This window comes from Phyllobates terribilis, unplaced genomic scaffold (genome assembly GCF_046119375.1).
Source record: "Phyllobates terribilis strain yellow unplaced genomic scaffold, ASM4611937v1 Scaffold_1049__1_contigs__length_452226, whole genome shotgun sequence".
Classification (NCBI taxonomy): Eukaryota; Metazoa; Chordata; class Amphibia; order Anura; family Dendrobatidae; genus Phyllobates; species Phyllobates terribilis.
In genome coordinates this window covers 170,323-187,973 of record NW_027363809.1, presented here as the reverse complement: position 1 = coordinate 187,973, position 17,651 = coordinate 170,323, and the positions used below count along the sequence as shown (strand labels likewise).

General features: G+C 43.0%; 8 non-coding genes and 1 pseudogene across 8 annotated transcripts; all 9 read right to left on the bottom strand.

The window, feature by feature from the left end:
• Positions 1–6,947: 6,947 nt before the first annotated feature.
• LOC141242671 (U2 spliceosomal RNA) lies at positions 6,948–7,138 on the bottom strand. Its single transcript, XR_012307068.1, has one exon. It is a non-coding gene; the product is annotated as a U2 spliceosomal RNA (small nuclear RNA).
• A 1,115-nt stretch (positions 7,139–8,253) lies between these two features.
• Positions 8,254–8,443, bottom strand: LOC141242713 (U2 spliceosomal RNA). The gene has a single exon (XR_012307106.1). It is a non-coding gene; the product is annotated as a U2 spliceosomal RNA (small nuclear RNA).
• Positions 8,444–9,230: 787 nt separating this feature from the next.
• On the bottom strand, positions 9,231–9,322 carry LOC141242743 (U2 spliceosomal RNA; annotated as a pseudogene).
• A 1,115-nt stretch (positions 9,323–10,437) lies between these two features.
• Positions 10,438–10,628, bottom strand: LOC141242551 (U2 spliceosomal RNA). Its single transcript, XR_012306955.1, has one exon. It is a non-coding gene; the product is annotated as a U2 spliceosomal RNA (small nuclear RNA).
• Positions 10,629–11,743: 1,115 nt separating this feature from the next.
• Positions 11,744–11,934, bottom strand: LOC141242550 (U2 spliceosomal RNA). The gene has a single exon (XR_012306954.1). It is a non-coding gene; the product is annotated as a U2 spliceosomal RNA (small nuclear RNA).
• Positions 11,935–13,049: 1,115 nt separating this feature from the next.
• LOC141242548 (U2 spliceosomal RNA) lies at positions 13,050–13,240 on the bottom strand. The gene has a single exon (XR_012306953.1). It is a non-coding gene; the product is annotated as a U2 spliceosomal RNA (small nuclear RNA).
• A 1,115-nt stretch (positions 13,241–14,355) lies between these two features.
• Positions 14,356–14,546, bottom strand: LOC141242547 (U2 spliceosomal RNA). Its single transcript, XR_012306952.1, has one exon. It is a non-coding gene; the product is annotated as a U2 spliceosomal RNA (small nuclear RNA).
• Positions 14,547–15,664: 1,118 nt separating this feature from the next.
• LOC141242546 (U2 spliceosomal RNA) lies at positions 15,665–15,855 on the bottom strand. The gene has a single exon (XR_012306951.1). It is a non-coding gene; the product is annotated as a U2 spliceosomal RNA (small nuclear RNA).
• Positions 15,856–16,970: 1,115 nt separating this feature from the next.
• On the bottom strand, positions 16,971–17,161 carry LOC141242545 (U2 spliceosomal RNA). Its single transcript, XR_012306950.1, has one exon. It is a non-coding gene; the product is annotated as a U2 spliceosomal RNA (small nuclear RNA).
• Between the last annotated feature and the right edge of the window lie 490 nt (positions 17,162–17,651).

Genomic DNA, 17,651 nt, shown 5'->3' with positions numbered 1-17,651 from the left:
CGTAAGGGAACCGCATCCCGACAAAATCCTAGTAAGGACGTGGACACACGTGAAAAAGTGGACACACAGTGATAAAAAAATTAAATAAATAGTGAAGGTTTCACAGTATAATACTGCCCGGACCTTCGACCGGGAATTGAAAAATTCCCCATCCTAAGGCCAGAAGGCCCGGAATAAGGGTGTGTGTGAAGAAAGAAATATTGAAGTGCTAGTGCAAATGTGCCATAAACTCAAGTGTGGTTCCCAATCCCAGTGAGTTGAGGCACCCCAGGGTCACCACTCCTGGGGCACTTCACACTTCGGGCTTTCGATCTTCCCCGGCCCAATGGCGTCGATCCTGGGGGGCCATGCTTTCCACCAGATGACTATATTAGCCACATGGCGTACTAACAAGCGCCTAAACCCCAGTGTGCATAATGTATCAATCTACTAGGGCGGCCAACATCCAAAACCGCCTTTTCGAAAGATTTTTTTTTTTTTTTTTTTTTTTACACTCAGATTACAAAGTCTTACATCTTTAAAAGCAAAAACCAAGACTCAAATCCATCATCGTGTTTTTTTTTTTTTTTTTTTTTTTTTTTTTTTTTTTTTTTTTTTTTTTTTTTTTTTTTTTATATATATATATATATATATATATATATATACATATATATTTCCTTCTTTCCTTTTTCTTAACTTTCTTTTTAATTTTTTTTTTTTTTTCCTGTAATTAATATTTGTATTTTTCCAGAAAAAGATTTTCAATGACAACAAAGGCTACACAGTAAGTATATTCCATTCATTTTGCTTCCACAATACATCTGCTTTTCTTATGCCCAAAACCATTTTGTCCTTCCAAAAATACATAAATAAATAACTTAGACACAACTTAATACACTGTTCAACAGACACTTCATTATGTTTAAAGATCAAAATGTTTCTCACCTTCCAAATTGCCATCTTTACACATGTTATAATCACCCACACCACCTTAAAATCTTCTTCCTTTACACCCATCCCATAGAACACCCTGTTAAAATCTAAAAAATTAACATTACTCACAGCTTTAATCAGATTGCACATTTTCCTCCAGACTTTTTGTGCAAACTCGCAATTCCAGAATACGTGCATAGGAGTCTCACTACCTCCACATCTCTGTCTTGGACATTTTTCAAAACGAACAAGACCACGTCTATGCTGAAATTCTCGTGTCGGTAAGCAATCCTTTATTATACACCATAACAAATCTTTATGTTCATTTGATAAGAACACATAGTTTACATTCAGCCAAATCCTGTCCACTATCTTTGGCATAAAGTGCTCCACTGGACTAGTGTTTAACCTTCCTTCCAAGACTTGTAATATCTTTTTATGACACCTCAGTACCTTAAGATCAAAACCTTTTAGATCATAATCTCTCAAAATCTTTTCCAGCACAACATAGTTACTTGGGGGTAAAAATCTATAAGGTCTATTCAATCTCATGTCCACCCACTTATATTTTCTTATATAGAAACCCAAATTATAAATAGAAAAGGCTTTAAGCTTCGATTCTGACCCTAATAAAATATTTATGCAGTTTGCCATATACTTTGCATATAAAAAGGCTTTGATATCAGGATAACCTTTACCACCTTTCTTTTTTGGCTTATACAATTCTTCGCGCTTAACCCTTTCCATTTTTGATCTCCATAAAAAATTAAAACATACTTTAATAATTTTTTTCATCGCATTGACAGGTGGAATAAAAATGGTTGCAACATATAAAATCATTGGGAGTAAAACCTGCTTGATAATTAAAATCTTCCCTTCCAACGTTAGCTCTCTCAGATTCCAAAAAGACACCTTTTTCCTAACCCTCTCCAACAGTGATTCCCAATTTTTTACATTTCCACACTCTTCCGAAAAATAGATGCCTAAAATCTTTGCTTCAAAGACTCTCAATAATTTACAATCGGATTCTAAGATAAAACCGCCCATCGTTAAAACACCAGATTTCTCCAAATTGATCTTAAAACCTGATGCCGCCCCAAACCATTCAACCGTTCTTAAAACCCTATTCATACTTCTTAAATCTTTTACAAAAACAGTCACATCATCCATAAAAGCCACCACTTTAACCTGCTCTCCCCAACTCCCAGGAATAAAAAAACCATTAATCACTTTGTCTTTCCTAAAAGCAGTTAAAAGAGGCTCAATCGCACAGATAAAAAGAATAGGGGATAAGGGGCATCCCTGTTTCACCCCACAATTAATCTTTACACTTCCAGATAAAAACCCATTTACAGATACTTTACTAAAACATGCTTGATACAAGGATTTAATACGTTTACTAAAATCATCCGGGCAACCCATTCTCCTTAAAACATCGAATAAAAAATCATGGGCGACTCTATCATAAGCCTTTTCAAAATCCAGAGTAATTAACGCCATCTTCTGTCTTCTATCGGAAACATCCCATATTATGTCTCTAATTAAAATCAACGAGTCACTGATCTTCCGCGTTGGAACTGCACACGTTTGGTCTATATCTATCACCGAACTCACCACTTTCTTTAATCTATTTGCCAACAGCTTCGCATAAACTTTATAATCTGTATTTAAAAGAGTAATCGGTCTCCAGTTTTTTAGCAATTCTCTATCACCTCTTTTGTATAATAAAACAATTACCCCCTCCAACCATGACTCCGGGACACGACATAAAGACTCAACTTTTAAAAACATTTCATAAAATTCATTCCCCACAATATCCCATAATATTTTATAAAACTCAATGGGTAACCCATCCGACCCTGGTGTCTTACCGTTTTGCAATGTATTAACTGTATTAAAAACTTCTTCTTTTGAAATACCCTCTGATAATAATAATTTATTTTCCTTAGTAAAACACTTATCCAACCCTCCTAAAAAATGCTCCTTCAAAGACCTATCTGTATTTTTTGCTGAAAACAGGTTATCATAAAATTCTTTCACTTTCATCTTTTTCCCCTCCAAACTCCTTTCCCCCTCTAAAACCCCCATAAAGGCCTTTTTCTCACAGATTTTTTTAAAAAAGAATTTAGTACATTTCTCGTCTTCCTCCAACACCTTCACACGAGAATTAAAGATAATTTCTTTTCCTTTTTCTCTCAGACATTTTTGAATTTTTTCCTTCGTCACCATAATTTCCTCCTCCACATTAACTCCATTATTCCTAAACTGATACAGACACTGTAGATTTGCATTAAGGTTATTGTATGACTGTCGCTTATCCGCAGCTTTCCTCTTGCCTACTTCCATAAAGAATAATTTAACTTCCTTTTTCATGTAGTCCCACCATTTAAAAGTAGAGTCAAAACATTTCTTTTCTAATTTCAGTTTCTCAAAGAAAAATTTAAAATCCTCCCTTACCTCCTTATGCTGTAACAATGATACATTCAGTTTCCAATGAGACGGCCTTTTTCCCTCATCCGCCTCTACCATCAGTGTACATTCAATTATTCTATGATCAGAAAAAGGTGCTTTATGCGTTTTAAAATTAGAACAAGTAAAATCCTTGGATATAAACAAATAATCTATTCTCGAGGAACAACCTCTTCCTTCCCAAGTAATTTCATACTCCTTCTTCTGCCCGTCCAACCACCAAGCATCTTTTAGGTTAAAAGAAGATAAAATACCCTTGAGACAAGAAACCGAACCATCTTTTACATTATTTAGTTGACAATTAAAATCTCCCCCTAAAATTACTGGAACTACACCTGGGATAAAAAGCTGCAAAATTTCAAACAAATGTAACCTTAAAACTTTTTCTGTATTGGCATAAATATTAAAACATCTATATTTCTTCCCATTCCTTTCTACATCCACTCTTAGAATCCTACCAGGGTATATTTCTTCGTAGTTGGTAATCTCCCATTCCCTGGAACATATAAAACCAACCCCATCACTTCTGAATTCATTCCCGCCTGAAAAACATAAATTACCCTTCCATATACCCCGTAAAAAATCATAATTTAACTTCTTTGACAAATTACATTCTTGAAGAAATACAAAATCAAAATTTTCATTATTAAAATAGTCATAAATCACAGTTCTTTTATATAAGTCATTGAAACCCTGAACATTCAGGGAAGCCGCCCTGATCATCTTTTAGTGACTGGCACCGGGCTATCTCCCCCGCCCTCATCGGATTGCAAAGCACTTTCATCGATACTCAGCCCTTCCGACTCTGATGTACTGGAAATGTCAAAATCCTTTTCACAAGCAAATACTTTTACTACACATGGCCCTACACCACGCTCTTTATCATCTACACTTCTTTTCAAAATTTTTGATGAATCCATCCTTTCCTGACCACAGGGTATACTCTGAGATAAAATCTCCCTAGGGGAAGGCCCTATTACAGGCAGGCTTTGACTTTTCACTACCACCACCTTTCCCCCTGCGCCTCCCTTTTTTACTTCACCCCCTTGTTCTTTTATATTACTCTCTTTGCTTGGTGGAGGGACTTTCTGCATTAATTGTCCCACACCCACCAGCACAGACTTCAATTCTTCAATCCTCCGTTCTTCATTCTTCTTTTCTTCTTTCTTCTTTTCTTCTTTCTTCTGCTCTTCCTTCTCCCGACCTTCTTTCTTCTGCTCTTCTCTGTTCTTATCTTCTTCTAACTCCTTCTCCTTCTTCCTTTCTTCCATCTTTCTTTTCTCATCCTCCTCCGACCTCCTCCCTCTCTCTTCTTTCTTTCTCTTCTCTTCTTCCGGTGTTTTCTTCTTCTTTACTTTTCTCACCTCCTCCATTTCCTGCTCATCAGTTCTCTTTTCACTTGCTTCCTCACCATCCTCGGCTTCATTCTGCCGATGTTCTGATGAAGTATCCATCTCCTCCTCGCCTCCTTTCTTCTTATTTGGACATGCATCCTCCTGATGAGCTGAACCGGGACACCTACAACACTTTTTGCACACAATATCCAAATGTCCATATTTACGGCACCCATAACAGTAATTAGGCATACCCGAAAAAAACAGATATCCACGGCTACGATTAACATAGACATTTGGTGGTGGTCTAAGTACCCCACCTTCTTCTTCTGGGTCCTTCTTGAAGGCTACCAGAAAAACCCTTTTTCCGTTCCACACTCCGAACCTAGTTTCCCCACGTTTTCTTGGGATAACTTTCTCACAATATGCACTTAGATAGTTTATTACTTCACTATCAGTAACAAATGGACTGAACAAATGTATTGTTAGCAGTTTCATGGAGAACTGAAAGGAGGGAATCACTCTCACTCCAACAAAAAGCTCGTTCTCCCTATTAACTTCATAGAGAGTATAGGCTCTTTCACACTGAGAGTTCCCCATTAAAGTTAAATCATATATCCCTCTCGAAAAAAAGGATTGAAAACAAAAAAGTTCCTCCTTTTCAATCTTCAGAAATTTACAAATCTCTCTGAAGATAAACTCGGAATCCTTTTCCTGCCGATAACCAGGAGCCACCAACAAACGGAGTGTATCCTTCAAAGGATAATCCTCTGAAAAATAGTCATTGGAATTGTTCTCCCGATTTTCCCTCCTACCTCCAAATGGCCTCTTCGATTCCATATTCTTTTCCTCCTTCTTTTTCCACAGATGATCAGGAAAAAAAACGACACAGCAGATCGCAGCTCCACCCGGATTTCAATCCTCTTCGTCCTACCGACCTCCACACCACGAAAAAGAACCGTCCTCCAGGAAGAAAAGGCAAATCTAGACTTTGCTCCACACCCAATAGCAGCAGCTGGACCAAGATCCAGAAGGCCGAGTGCAAAGATCCACCTAGATCACCTTGGCCAAATGACGCAACCCACTACAGATCGCAGCCAAAAGGCCGAGAAGCGATAACCAGAATTGGTTTCAAACTACGGAGCCACCCAAGGATCCTAAAAAGTCCATTTGTGGAGATGAGCTCCTGGACTCCCGTTAAGAAGACATGTTGTCAACCTCTAGATCCCTTACATGCCTGCACTTTTCGGCTTGCTGCTGCTGCAATCCACGCGTTTTAGATCTGCATAACTCCACCTCTTTAAACACAGCACCTTCACCCCCTGCTGTTCCCACCCGCCTCAACACCGTTGGAAGGGAGGAGAACCAATTAAGGCGGGGGGTGGGGTGGAACGAGCAGCTGTCTACCCTTAGCAGGAGGGCTCCTGATTACATACCTCTCCTGCTGCTGCTGCTGCTGGCTGTCCAGCAGCAGACTGAAGGTGGCTGCTGCTGTGCACAGGTATATAGAGGCTCAGAGCCTATTATGACACGCGCAGCCAGCGTTCCATTGCCACATTCCATCTACTGCAGGCAGGATACCTGGCTGGCTGAATGTCGCTGAGAAGCTCACAGAGACCGCCATAAGCAACAGTTTAACAGAATGCCACAGACTAATCAACCAAACTTTTTGGGTTGGGTTCTCTTTTATAGTCTGCAGGCATTAAATGAAAGAAGTCAGTGTTCCAGCAGAAGGAGACAACGTTTCAGAAAAGGCATTGTAGCAAACCAAAAAAGAAATTTTAAGCGCAGCAGAGTAACCAGCTCACATACCTGTTAGCTCAGGTGAGTTTAAAAGGCTGCTGTTGATAACAAGGGCATTTGCTAAATAGATGGTGTGTGTGCAACAATATACTGAAAGGTCAATTATATTGTGCAGCTTATCTCACCACCTGTAGTTATTTAGGTGAAAGCTCCAAAATGCTTGCCTAATATGTCTGTTTATCCAAAAGGAAGTAAAAAGGGAGAGCTAGAAAGATAGCATTGCATCACATTACATGGCAATGCAATGCACAGTTGCTGAAGTTGAACCAAAATGAGCTTGTAATCTGGCTTCTGCAACTTTGAACATGAAAAATCCAATGAGGAGAAGAAAAGCAGAGCCAAAGAGTCCATCCCAAAATCCGACAAACAAGCAAAATGAACAAAAAACATTGAATTCAATTCTTTCTGATTTTAGAAACTGCATTAAAGAAGGGGTGCACCGGTCCTGGAGATACTTCAATACCAGGTCAATGCGTGGAGTGGACAGAGCAAGCTCTTTTTCCATCTCCCTGTTCTAAAAATCCATTTAATATATGGTCCCCAGATAGGGGACGTATCAGATATTAAACTGATAAGAACAGATACTACACTTGATCTTAGCCAAAAGGCCGAGAAGCGATAACCAGAATTGGTTTCAAACTACGGAGCCACCCAAGGATCCTAAAAAGTCCATTTGTGGAGATGAGCTCCTGGACTCCCGTTAAGAAGACATGTTGTCAACCTCTAGATCCCTTACATGCCTGCACTTTTCGGCTTGCTGCTGCTGCAATCCACGCGTTTTAGATCTGCATAACTCCACCTCTTTAAACACAGCACCTTCACCCCCTGCTGTTCCCACCCGCCTCAACACCGTTGGAAGGGAGGAGAACCAAATAAGGCGGGGGGTGGGGTGGAACGAGCAGCTGTCTACCCTTAGCAGGAGGGCTCCTGATTACATACCTCTCCTGCTGCTGCTGCTGCTGGCTGTCCAGCAGCAGACTGAAGGTGGCTGCTGCTGTGCACAGGTATATAAAGGCTCAGAGCCTATTATGACACGCGCAGCCAGCGTTCCATTGCCACATTCCATCTACTGCAGGCAGGATACCTGGCTGGCTGAATGTCGCTGAGAAGCTCACAGAGACCGCCATAAGCAACAGTTTAACAGAATGCCACAGACTAATCAACCAAACTTTTTGGGTTGGGTTCTCTTTTATAGTCTGCAGGCATTAAATGAAAGAAGTCAGTGTTCCAGCAGAAGGAGACAACGTTTCAGAAAAGGCATTGTAGCAAACCAAAAAAGAAATTTTAAGCGCAGCAGAGTAACCAGCGCACATACCTGTTAGCTCAGGTGAGTTTAAAAGGCTGCTGTTGATAACAAGGGCATTTGCTAAATAGATGGTGTGTGTGCAACAATATACTGAAAGGTCAATTATATTGTGCAGCTTATCTCACCACCTGTAGTTATTTAGGTGAAAGCTCCAAAATGCTTGCCTAATATGTCTGTTTATCCAAAAGGAAGTAAAAAGGGAGAGCTAGAAAGATAGCATTGCATCACATTACATGGCAATGCAATGCACAGTTGCTGAAGTTGAACCAAAATGAGCTTGTAATCTGGCTTCTGCAACTTTGAACATGAAAAATCCAATGAGGAGAAGAAAAGCAGAGCCAAAGAGTCCATCCCAAAATCCGACAAACAAGCAAAATGAACAAAAAACATTGAATTCAATTCTTTCTGATTTTAGAAACTGCATTAAAGAAGGGGTGCACCGGTCCTGGAGATACTGCAATACCAGGTCAATGCGTGGAGTGGACAGAGCAAGCTCTTTTTCCATCTCCCTGTTCTAAAAATCCATTTAATATATGGTCCCCAGATAGGGGACGTATCAGATATTAAACTGATAAGAACAGATTTTTTTTTTTTTTTTTTTGAAAGCCCGAAATCGTGTACAAAACCCGAGTGCGCTTAAAAAAGTGACAAGTGCCACAAAAAAAGTGCACTAGGATGCTGGTCTTCTTGAAACCCTCTCCAAAAGGAGAAGGGTCCCCCAAACCATTCCCCGTCCCTCCGAGCCAAAAGGCCACAGCGAGGAACAGGGACAAAAAGCCACCTCCAGCCGAAGCCAGGGGCGACCCAATCTTACCCCCAGCACCTGCCCGAGTTCTCACCCGAGCAAGGCACTGGGAGCCAAAGACTGTGCTCCCCTCCCGGAAGAGGGGAGCCAACAACGCTCTCCTCCCGAAAGAGGAGAGCCAGGGGGGTTCAGGGGGGAGCGGAACCTGATGGCCACACACTCCCCCCCTAGACCTGCCAAGAGAGGAACCCGTAAGGGAACCGCATCCCGACAAAATCCTAGTAGGACGTGACACACGTGAATAAGTGGACACACAGTGACAAAGAAATTAAATAAATAGTGAAGGTTTCACAGTATAATACTGCCCGGACCTTCGACCGGGAATTGAAAAATTCCCCATCCTAAGGCCAGAAGGCCCGTAATAAGGGTGTGTGCGAAGAAAGAAAATTTGAAGTGCTTGTGCAAATGTGCCATAAACTCAAGTGGGGTTCCCAATCCCAGTGAGTTAAGGCACCCCAGGGTCACCACTCCTGGGGCACTTCACACTTCGGGCTTTCGATCTTCCCCGGCCCAATGGCGTCGATCCTGGGGGGCCATGCTTTCCACCATATGACTATATTAGCCACCTGGCGTACTAACAAGCGCCTAAACCCCAGTGTGCATAATGTATCAATCTACTAGGGCGGCCAACATCCAAAACCGCCTTTTCGAAAGATACTACACTTGATCTTAGCCAAAAGGCCGAGAAGCGATAACCAGAATTGGTTTCAAACTACGGAGCCACCCAAGGATCCTAAAAAGTCCATTTGTGGAGATGAGCTCCTGGACTCCCGTTAAGAAGACATGTTGTCAACCTCTAGATCCCTTACATGCCTGCACTTTTCGGCTTGCTGCTGCTGCAATCCACGCGTTTTAGATCTGCATAACTCCACCTCTTTAAACACAGCACCTTCACCCCCTGCTGTTCCCACCCGCCTCAACACCGTTGGAAGGGAGGAGAACCAATTAAGGCGGGGGGTGGGGTGGAACGAGCAGCTGTCTACCCTTAGCAGGAGGGCTCCTGATTACATACCTCTCCTGCTGCTGCTGCTGCTGGCTGTCCAGCAGCAGACTGAAGGTGGCTGCTGCTGTGCACAGGTATATAAAGGCTCAGAGCCTATTATGACACGCGCAGCCAGCGTTCCATTGCCACATTCCATCTACTGCAGGCAGGATACCTGGCTGGCTGAATGTCGCTGAGAAGCTCACAGAGACCGCCATAAGCAACAGTTTAACAGAATGCCACAGACTAATCAACCAAACTTTTTGGGTTGGGTTCTCTTTTATAGTCTGCAGGCATTAAATGAAAGAAGTCAGTGTTCCAGCAGAAGGAGACAACGTTTCAGAAAAGGCATTGTAGCAAACCAAAAAAGAAATTTTAAGCGCAGCAGAGTAACCAGTGCACATACCTGTTAGCTCAGGTGAGTTTAAAAGGCTGCTGTTGATAACAAGGGCATTTGCTAAATAGATGGTGTGTGTGCAACAATATACTGAAAGGTCAATTATATTGTGCAGCTTATCTCACCACCTGTAGTTATTTAGGTGAAAGCTCCAAAATGCTTGCCTAATATGTCTGTTTATCCAAAAGGAAGTAAAAAGGGAGAGCTAGAAAGATAGCATTGCATCACATTACATGGCAATGCAATGCACAGTTGCTGAAGTTGAACCAAAATGAGCTTGTAATCTGGCTTCTGCAACTTTGAACATGAAAAATCCAATGAGGAGAAGAAAAGCAGAGCCAAAGAGTCCATCCCAAAATCCGACAAACAAGCAAAATGAACAAAAAACATTGAATTCAATTCTTTCTGATTTTAGAAACTGCATTAAAGAAGGGGTGCACCGGTCCTGGAGATACTGCAATACCAGGTCAATGCGTGGAGTGGACAGAGCAAGCTCTTTTTCCATCTCCCTGTTCTAAAAATCCATTTAATATATGGTCCCCAGATAGGGGACGTATCAGATATTAAACTGATAAGAACAGATACTACACTTGATCTTAGCCAAAAGGCCGAGAAGCGATAACCAGAATTGGTTTCAAACTACGGAGCCACCCAAGGATCCTAAACAGTCCATTTGTTGAGATGAGCTCCTGGACTCCCGTTAAGAAGACATGTTGTCAACCTCTAGATCCCTTACATGCCTGCACTTTTCGGCTTGCTGCTGCTGCAATCCACGCGTTTTAGATCTGCATAACTCCACCTCTTTAAACACAGCACCTTCACCCCCTGCTGTTCCCACCCGCCTCAACACCGTTGGAAGGGAGGAGAACCAATTAAGGCGGGGGGTGGGGTGGAACGAGCAGCTGTCTACCCTTAGCAGGAGGGCTCCTGATTACATACCTCTCCTGCTGCTGCTGCTGCTGGCTGTCCAGCAGCAGACTGAAGGTGGCTGCTGCTGTGCACAGGTATATAAAGGCTCAGAGCCTATTATGACACGCGCAGCCAGCGTTCCATTGCCACATTCCATCTACTGCAGGCAGGATACCTGGCTGGCTGAATGTCGCTGAGAAGCTCACAGAGACCGCCATAAGCAACAGTTTAACAGAATGCCACAGACTAATCAACCAAACTTTTTGGGTTGGGTTCTCTTTTATAGTCTGCAGGCATTAAATGAAAGAAGTCAGTGTTCCAGCAGAAGGAGACAACGTTTCAGAAAAGGCATTGTAGCAAACCAAAAAAGAAATTTTAAGCGCAGCAGAGTAACCAGCGCACATACCTGTTAGCTCAGGTGAGTTTAAAAGGCTGCTGTTGATAACAAGGGCATTTGCTAAATAGATGGTGTGTGTGCAACAATATACTGAAAGGTCAATTATATTGTGCAGCTTATCTCACCACCTGTAGTTATTTAGGTGAAAGCTCCAAAATGCTTGCCTAATATGTCTGTTTATCCAAAAGGAAGTAAAAAGGGAGAGCTAGAAAGATAGCATTGCATCACATTACATGGCAATGCAATGCACAGTTGCTGAAGTTGAACCAAAATGAGCTTGTAATCTGGCTTCTGCAACTTTGAACATGAAAAATCCAATAAGGAGAAGAAAAGCAGAGCCAAAGAGTCCATCCCAAAATCCGAAAAACAAGCAAAATGAACAAAAAACATTGAATTCAATTCTTTCTGATTTTAGAAACTGCATTAAAGAAGGGGTGCACCGGTCCTGGAGATACTGCAATACCAGGTCAATGCGTGGAGTGGACAGAGCAAGCTCTTTTTCCATCTCCCTGTTCTAAAAATCCATTTAATATATGGTCCCCAGATAGGGGACGTATCAGATATTAAACTGATAAGAACAGATACTACACTTGATCTTAGCCAAAAGGCCGAGAAGCGATAACCAGAATTGGTTTCAAACTACGGAGCCACCCAAGGATCCTAAAAAGTCCATTTGTGGAGATGAGCTCCTGGACTCCCGTTAAGAAGACATGTTGTCAACCTCTAGATCCCTTACATGCCTGCACTTTTCGGCTTGCTGCTGCTGCAATCCACGCGTTTTAGATCTGCATAACTCCACCTCTTTAAACACAGCACCTTCACCCCCTGCTGTTCCCACCCGCCTCAACACCGTTGGAAGGGAGGAGAACCAATTAAGGCGGGGGGTGGGGTGGAACGAGCAGCTGTCTACCCTTAGCAGGAGGGCTCCTGATTACATACCTCTCCTGCTGCTGCTGCTGCTGGCTGTCCAGCAGCAGACTGAAGGTGGCTGCTGCTGTGCACAGGTATATAAAGGCTCAGAGCCTATTATGACACGCGCAGCCAGCGTTCCATTGCCACATTCCATCTACTGCAGGCAGGATACCTGGCTGGCTGAATGTCGCTGAGAAGCTCACAGAGACCGCCATAAGCAACAGTTTAACAGAATGCCACAGACTAATCAACCAAACTTTTTGGGTTGGGTTCTCTTTTATAGTCTGCAGGCATTAAATGAAAGAAGTCAGTGTTCCAGCAGAAGGAGACAACGTTTCAGAAAAGGCATTGTAGCAAACCAAAAAAGAAATTTTAAGCGCAGCAGAGTAACCAGCGCACATACCTGTTAGCTCAGGTGAGTTTAAAAGGCTGCTGTTGATAACAAGGGCATTTGCTAAATAGATGGTGTGTGTGCAACAATATACTGAAAGGTCAATTATATTGTGCAGCTTATCTCACCACCTGTAGTTATTTAGGTGAAAGCTCCAAAATGCTTGCCTAATATGTCTGTTTATCCAAAAGGAAGTAAAAAGGGAGAGCTAGAAAGATAGCATTGCATCACATTACATGGCAATGCAATGCACAGTTGCTGAAGTTGAACCAAAATGAGCTTGTAATCTGGCTTCTGCAACTTTGAACATGAAAAATCCAATGAGGAGAAGAAAAGCAGAGCCAAAGAGTCCATCCCAAAATCCGACAAACAAGCAAAATGAACAAAAAACATTGAATTCAATTCTTTCTGATTTTAGAAACTGCATTAAAGAAGGGGTGCACCGGTCCTGGAGATACTGCAATACCAGGTCAATGCGTGGAGTGGACAGAGCAAGCTCTTTTTCCATCTCCCTGTTCTAAAAATCCATTTAATATATGGTCCCCAGATAGGGGACGTATCAGATATTAAACTGATAAGAACAGATACTACACTTGATCTTAGCCAAAAGGCCGAGAAGCGATAACCAGAATTGGTTTCAAACTACGGAGCCACCCAAGGATCCTAAAAAGTCCATTTGTGGAGATGAGCTCCTGGACTCCCGTTAAGAAGACATGTTGTCAACCTCTAGATCCCTTACATGCCTGCACTTTTCGGCTTGCTGCTGCTGCAATCCACGCGTTTTAGATCTGCATAACTCCACCTCTTTAAACACAGCACCTTCACCCCCTGCTGTTCCCACCCGCCTCAACACCGTTGGAAGGGAGGAGAACCAATTAAGGCGGGGGGTGGGGTGGAACGAGCAGCTGTCTACCCTTAGCAGGAGGGCTCCTGATTACATACCTCTCCTGCTGCTGCTGCTGCTGGCTGTCCAGCAGCAGACTGAAGGTGGCTGCTGCTGTGCACAGGTATATAAAGGCTCAGAGCCTATTATGACACGCGCAGCCAGCGTTCCATTGCCACATTCCATCTACTGCAGGCAGGATACCTGGCTGGCTGAATGTCGCTGAGAAGCTCACAGAGACCGCCATAAGCAACAGTTTAACAGAATGCCACAGACTAATCAACCAAACTTTTTGGGTTGGGTTCTCTTTTATAGTCTGCAGGCATTAAATGAAAGAAGTCAGTGTTCCAGCAGAAGGAGACAACGTTTCAGAAAAGGCATTGTAGCAAACCAAAAAAGAAATTTTAAGCGCAGCAGAGTAACCAGCGCACATACCTGTTAGCTCAGGTGAGTTTAAAAGGCTGCTGTTGATAACAAGGGCATTTGCTAAATAGATGGTGTGTGTGCAACAATATACTGAAAGGTCAATTATATTGTGCAGCTTATCTCACCACCTGTAGTTATTTAGGTGAAAGCTCCAAAATGCTTGCCTAATATGTCTGTTTATCCAAAAGGAAGTAAAAAGGGAGAGCTAGAAAGATAGCATTGCATCACATTACATGGCAATGCAATGCACAGTTGCTGAAGTTGAACCAAAATGAGCTTGTAATCTGGCTTCTGCAACTTTGAACATGAAAAATCCAATGAGGAGAAGAAAAGCAGAGCCAAAGAGTCCATCCCAAAATCCGACAAACAAGCAAAATGAACAAAAAACATTGAATTCAATTCTTTCTGATTTTAGAAACTGCATTAAAGAAGGGGTGCACCGGTCCTGGAGATACTGCAATACCAGGTCAATGCGTGGAGTGGACAGAGCAAGCTCTTTTTCCATCTCCCTGTTCTAAAAATCCATTTAATATATGGTCCCCAGATAGGGGACGTATCAGATATTAAACTGATAAGAACAGATACTACACTTGATCTTAGCCAAAAGGCCGAGAAGCGATAACCAGAATTGGTTTCAAACTACGGAGCCACCCAAGGATCCTAAAAAGTCCATTTGTGGAGATGAGCTCCTGGACTCCCGTTAAGAAGACATGTTGTCAACCTCTAGATCCCTTACATGCCTGCACTTTTCGGCTTGCTGCTGCTGCAATCCACGCGTTTTAGATCTGCATAACTCCACCTCTTTAAACACAGCACCTTCACCCCCTGCTGTTCCCACCCGCCTCAACACCGTTGGAAGGGAGGAGAACCAATTAAGGCGGGGGGTGGGGTGGAACGAGCAGCTGTCTACCCTTAGCAGGAGGGCTCCTGATTACATACCTCTCCTGCTGCTGCTGCTGCTGCTGGCTGTCCAGCAGCAGACTGAAGGTGGCTGCTGCTGTGCACAGGTATATAAAGGCTCAGAGCCTATTATGACACGCGCAGCCAGCGTTCCATTGCCACATTCCATCTACTGCAGGCAGGATACCTGGCTGGCTGAATGTCGCTGAGAAGCTCACAGAGACCGCCATAAGCAACAGTTTAACAGAATGCCACAGACTAATCAACCAAACTTTTTGGGTTGGGTTCTCTTTTATAGTCTGCAGGCATTAAATGAAAGAAGTCAGTGTTCCAGCAGAAGGAGACAACGTTTCAGAAAAGGCATTGTAGCAAACCAAAAAAGAAATTTTAAGCGCAGCAGAGTAACCAGCGCACATACCTGTTAGCTCAGGTGAGTTTAAAAGGCTGCTGTTGATAACAAGGGCATTTGCTAAATAGATGGTGTGTGTGCAACAATATACTGAAAGGTCAATTATATTGTGCAGCTTATCTCACCACCTGTAGTTATTTAGGTGAAAGCTCCAAAATGCTTGCCTAATATGTCTGTTTATCCAAAAGGAAGTAAAAAGGGAGAGCTAGAAAGATAGCATTGCATCACATTACATGGCAATGCAATGCACAGTTGCTGAAGTTGAACCAAAATGAGCTTGTAATCTGGCTTCTGCAACTTTGAACATGAAAAATCCAATGAGGAGAAGAAAAGCAGAGCCAAAGAGTCCATCCCAAAATCCGACAAACAAGCAAAATGAACAAAAAACATTGAATTCAATTCTTTCTGATTTTAGAAACTGCATTAAAGAAGGGGTGCACCGGTCCTGGAGATACTGCAATACCAGGTCAATGCGTGGAGTGGACAGAGCAAGCTCTTTTTCCATCTCCCTGTTCTAAAAATCCATTTAATATATGGTCCCCAGATAGGGGACGTATCAGATATTAAACTGATAAGAACAGATACTACACTTGATCTTAGCCAAAAGGCCGAGAAGCGATAACCAGAATTGGTTTCAAACTACGGAGCCACCCAAGGATCCTAAAAAGTCCATTTGTGGAGATGAGCTCCTGGACTCCCGTTAAGAAGACATGTTGTCAACCTCTAGATCCCTTACATGCCTGCACTTTTCGGCTTGCTGCTGCTGCAATCCACGCGTTTTAGATCTGCATAACTCCACCTCTTTAAACACAGCACCTTCACCCCCTGCTGTTCCCACCCGCCTCAACACCGTTGGAAGGGAGGAGAACCAATTAAGGCGGGGGGTGGGGTGGAACGAGCAGCTGTCTACCCTTAGCAGGAGGGCTCCTGATTACATACCTCTCCTGCTGCTGCTGCTGCTGGCTGTCCAGCAGCAGACTGAAGGTGGCTGCTGCTGTGCACAGGTATATAAAGGCTCAGAGCCTATTATGACACGCGCAGCCAGCGTTCCATTGCCACATTCCATCTACTGCAGGCAGGATACCTGGCTGGCTGAATGTCGCTGAGAAGCTCACAGAGACCGCCATAAGCAACAGTTTAACAGAATGCCACAGACTAATCAACCAAACTTTTTGGGTTGGGTTCTCTTTTATAGTCTGCAGGCATTAAATGAAAGAAGTCAGTGTTCCAGCAGAAGGAGACAACGTTTCAGAAAAGGCATTGTAGCAAACCAAAAAAGAAATTTTAAGCGCAGCAGAGTAACCAGCGCACATACCTGTTAGCTCAGGTGAGTTTAAAAGGCTGCTGTTGATAACAAGGGCATTTGCTAAATAGATGGTGTGTGTGCAACAATATACTGAAAGGTCAATTATATTGTGCAGCTTATCTCACCACCTGTAGTTATTTAGGTGAAAGCTCCAAAATGCTTGCCTAATATGTCTGTTTATCCAAAAGGAAGTAAAAAGGGAGAGCTAGAAAGATAGCATTGCATCACATTACATGGCAATGCAATGCACAGTTGCTGAAGTTGAACCAAAATGAGCTTGTAATCTGGCTTCTGCAACTTTGAACATGAAAAATCCAATGAGGAGAAGAAAAGCAGAGCCAAAGAGTCCATCCCAAAATCCGACAAACAAGCAAAATGAACAAAAAACATTGAATTCAATTCTTTCTGATTTTAGAAACTGCATTAAAGAAGGGGTGCACCGGTCCTGGAGATACTGCAATACCAGGTCAATGCGTGGAGTGGACAGAGCAAGCTCTTTTTCCATCTCCCTGTTCTAAAAATCCATTTAATATATGGTCCCCAGATAGGGGACGTATCAGATATTAAACTGATAAGAACAGATACTACACTTGATCTTAGCCAAAAGGCCGAGAAGCGATAACCAGAATTGGTTTCAAACTACGGAGCCACCCAAGGATCCTGAAAAGTCCATTTGTGGAGATGAGCTCCTGGACTCCCGTTAAGAAGACATGTTGTCAACCTCTAGATCCCTTACATGCCTGCACTTTTCGGCTTGCTGCTGCTGCAATCCACGCGTTTTAGATCTGCATAACTCCACCTCTTTAAACACAGCACCTTCACCCCCTGCTGTTCCCACCCGCCTCAACACCGTTGGAAGAGAGGAGAACCAATTAAGGCGGGGGGTGGGGTGGAACGAGCAGCTGTCTACCCTTAGCAGGAGGGCTCCTGATTACATACCTCTCCTGCTGCTGCTGCTGCTGCTGGCTGTCCAGCAGCAGACTGAAGGTGGCTGCTGCTGTGCACAGGTATATAAAGGCTCAGAGCCTATTATGACACGCGCAGCCAGCGTTCCATTGCCACATTCCATCTACTGCAGGCAGGATACCTGGCTGGCTGAATGTCGCTGAG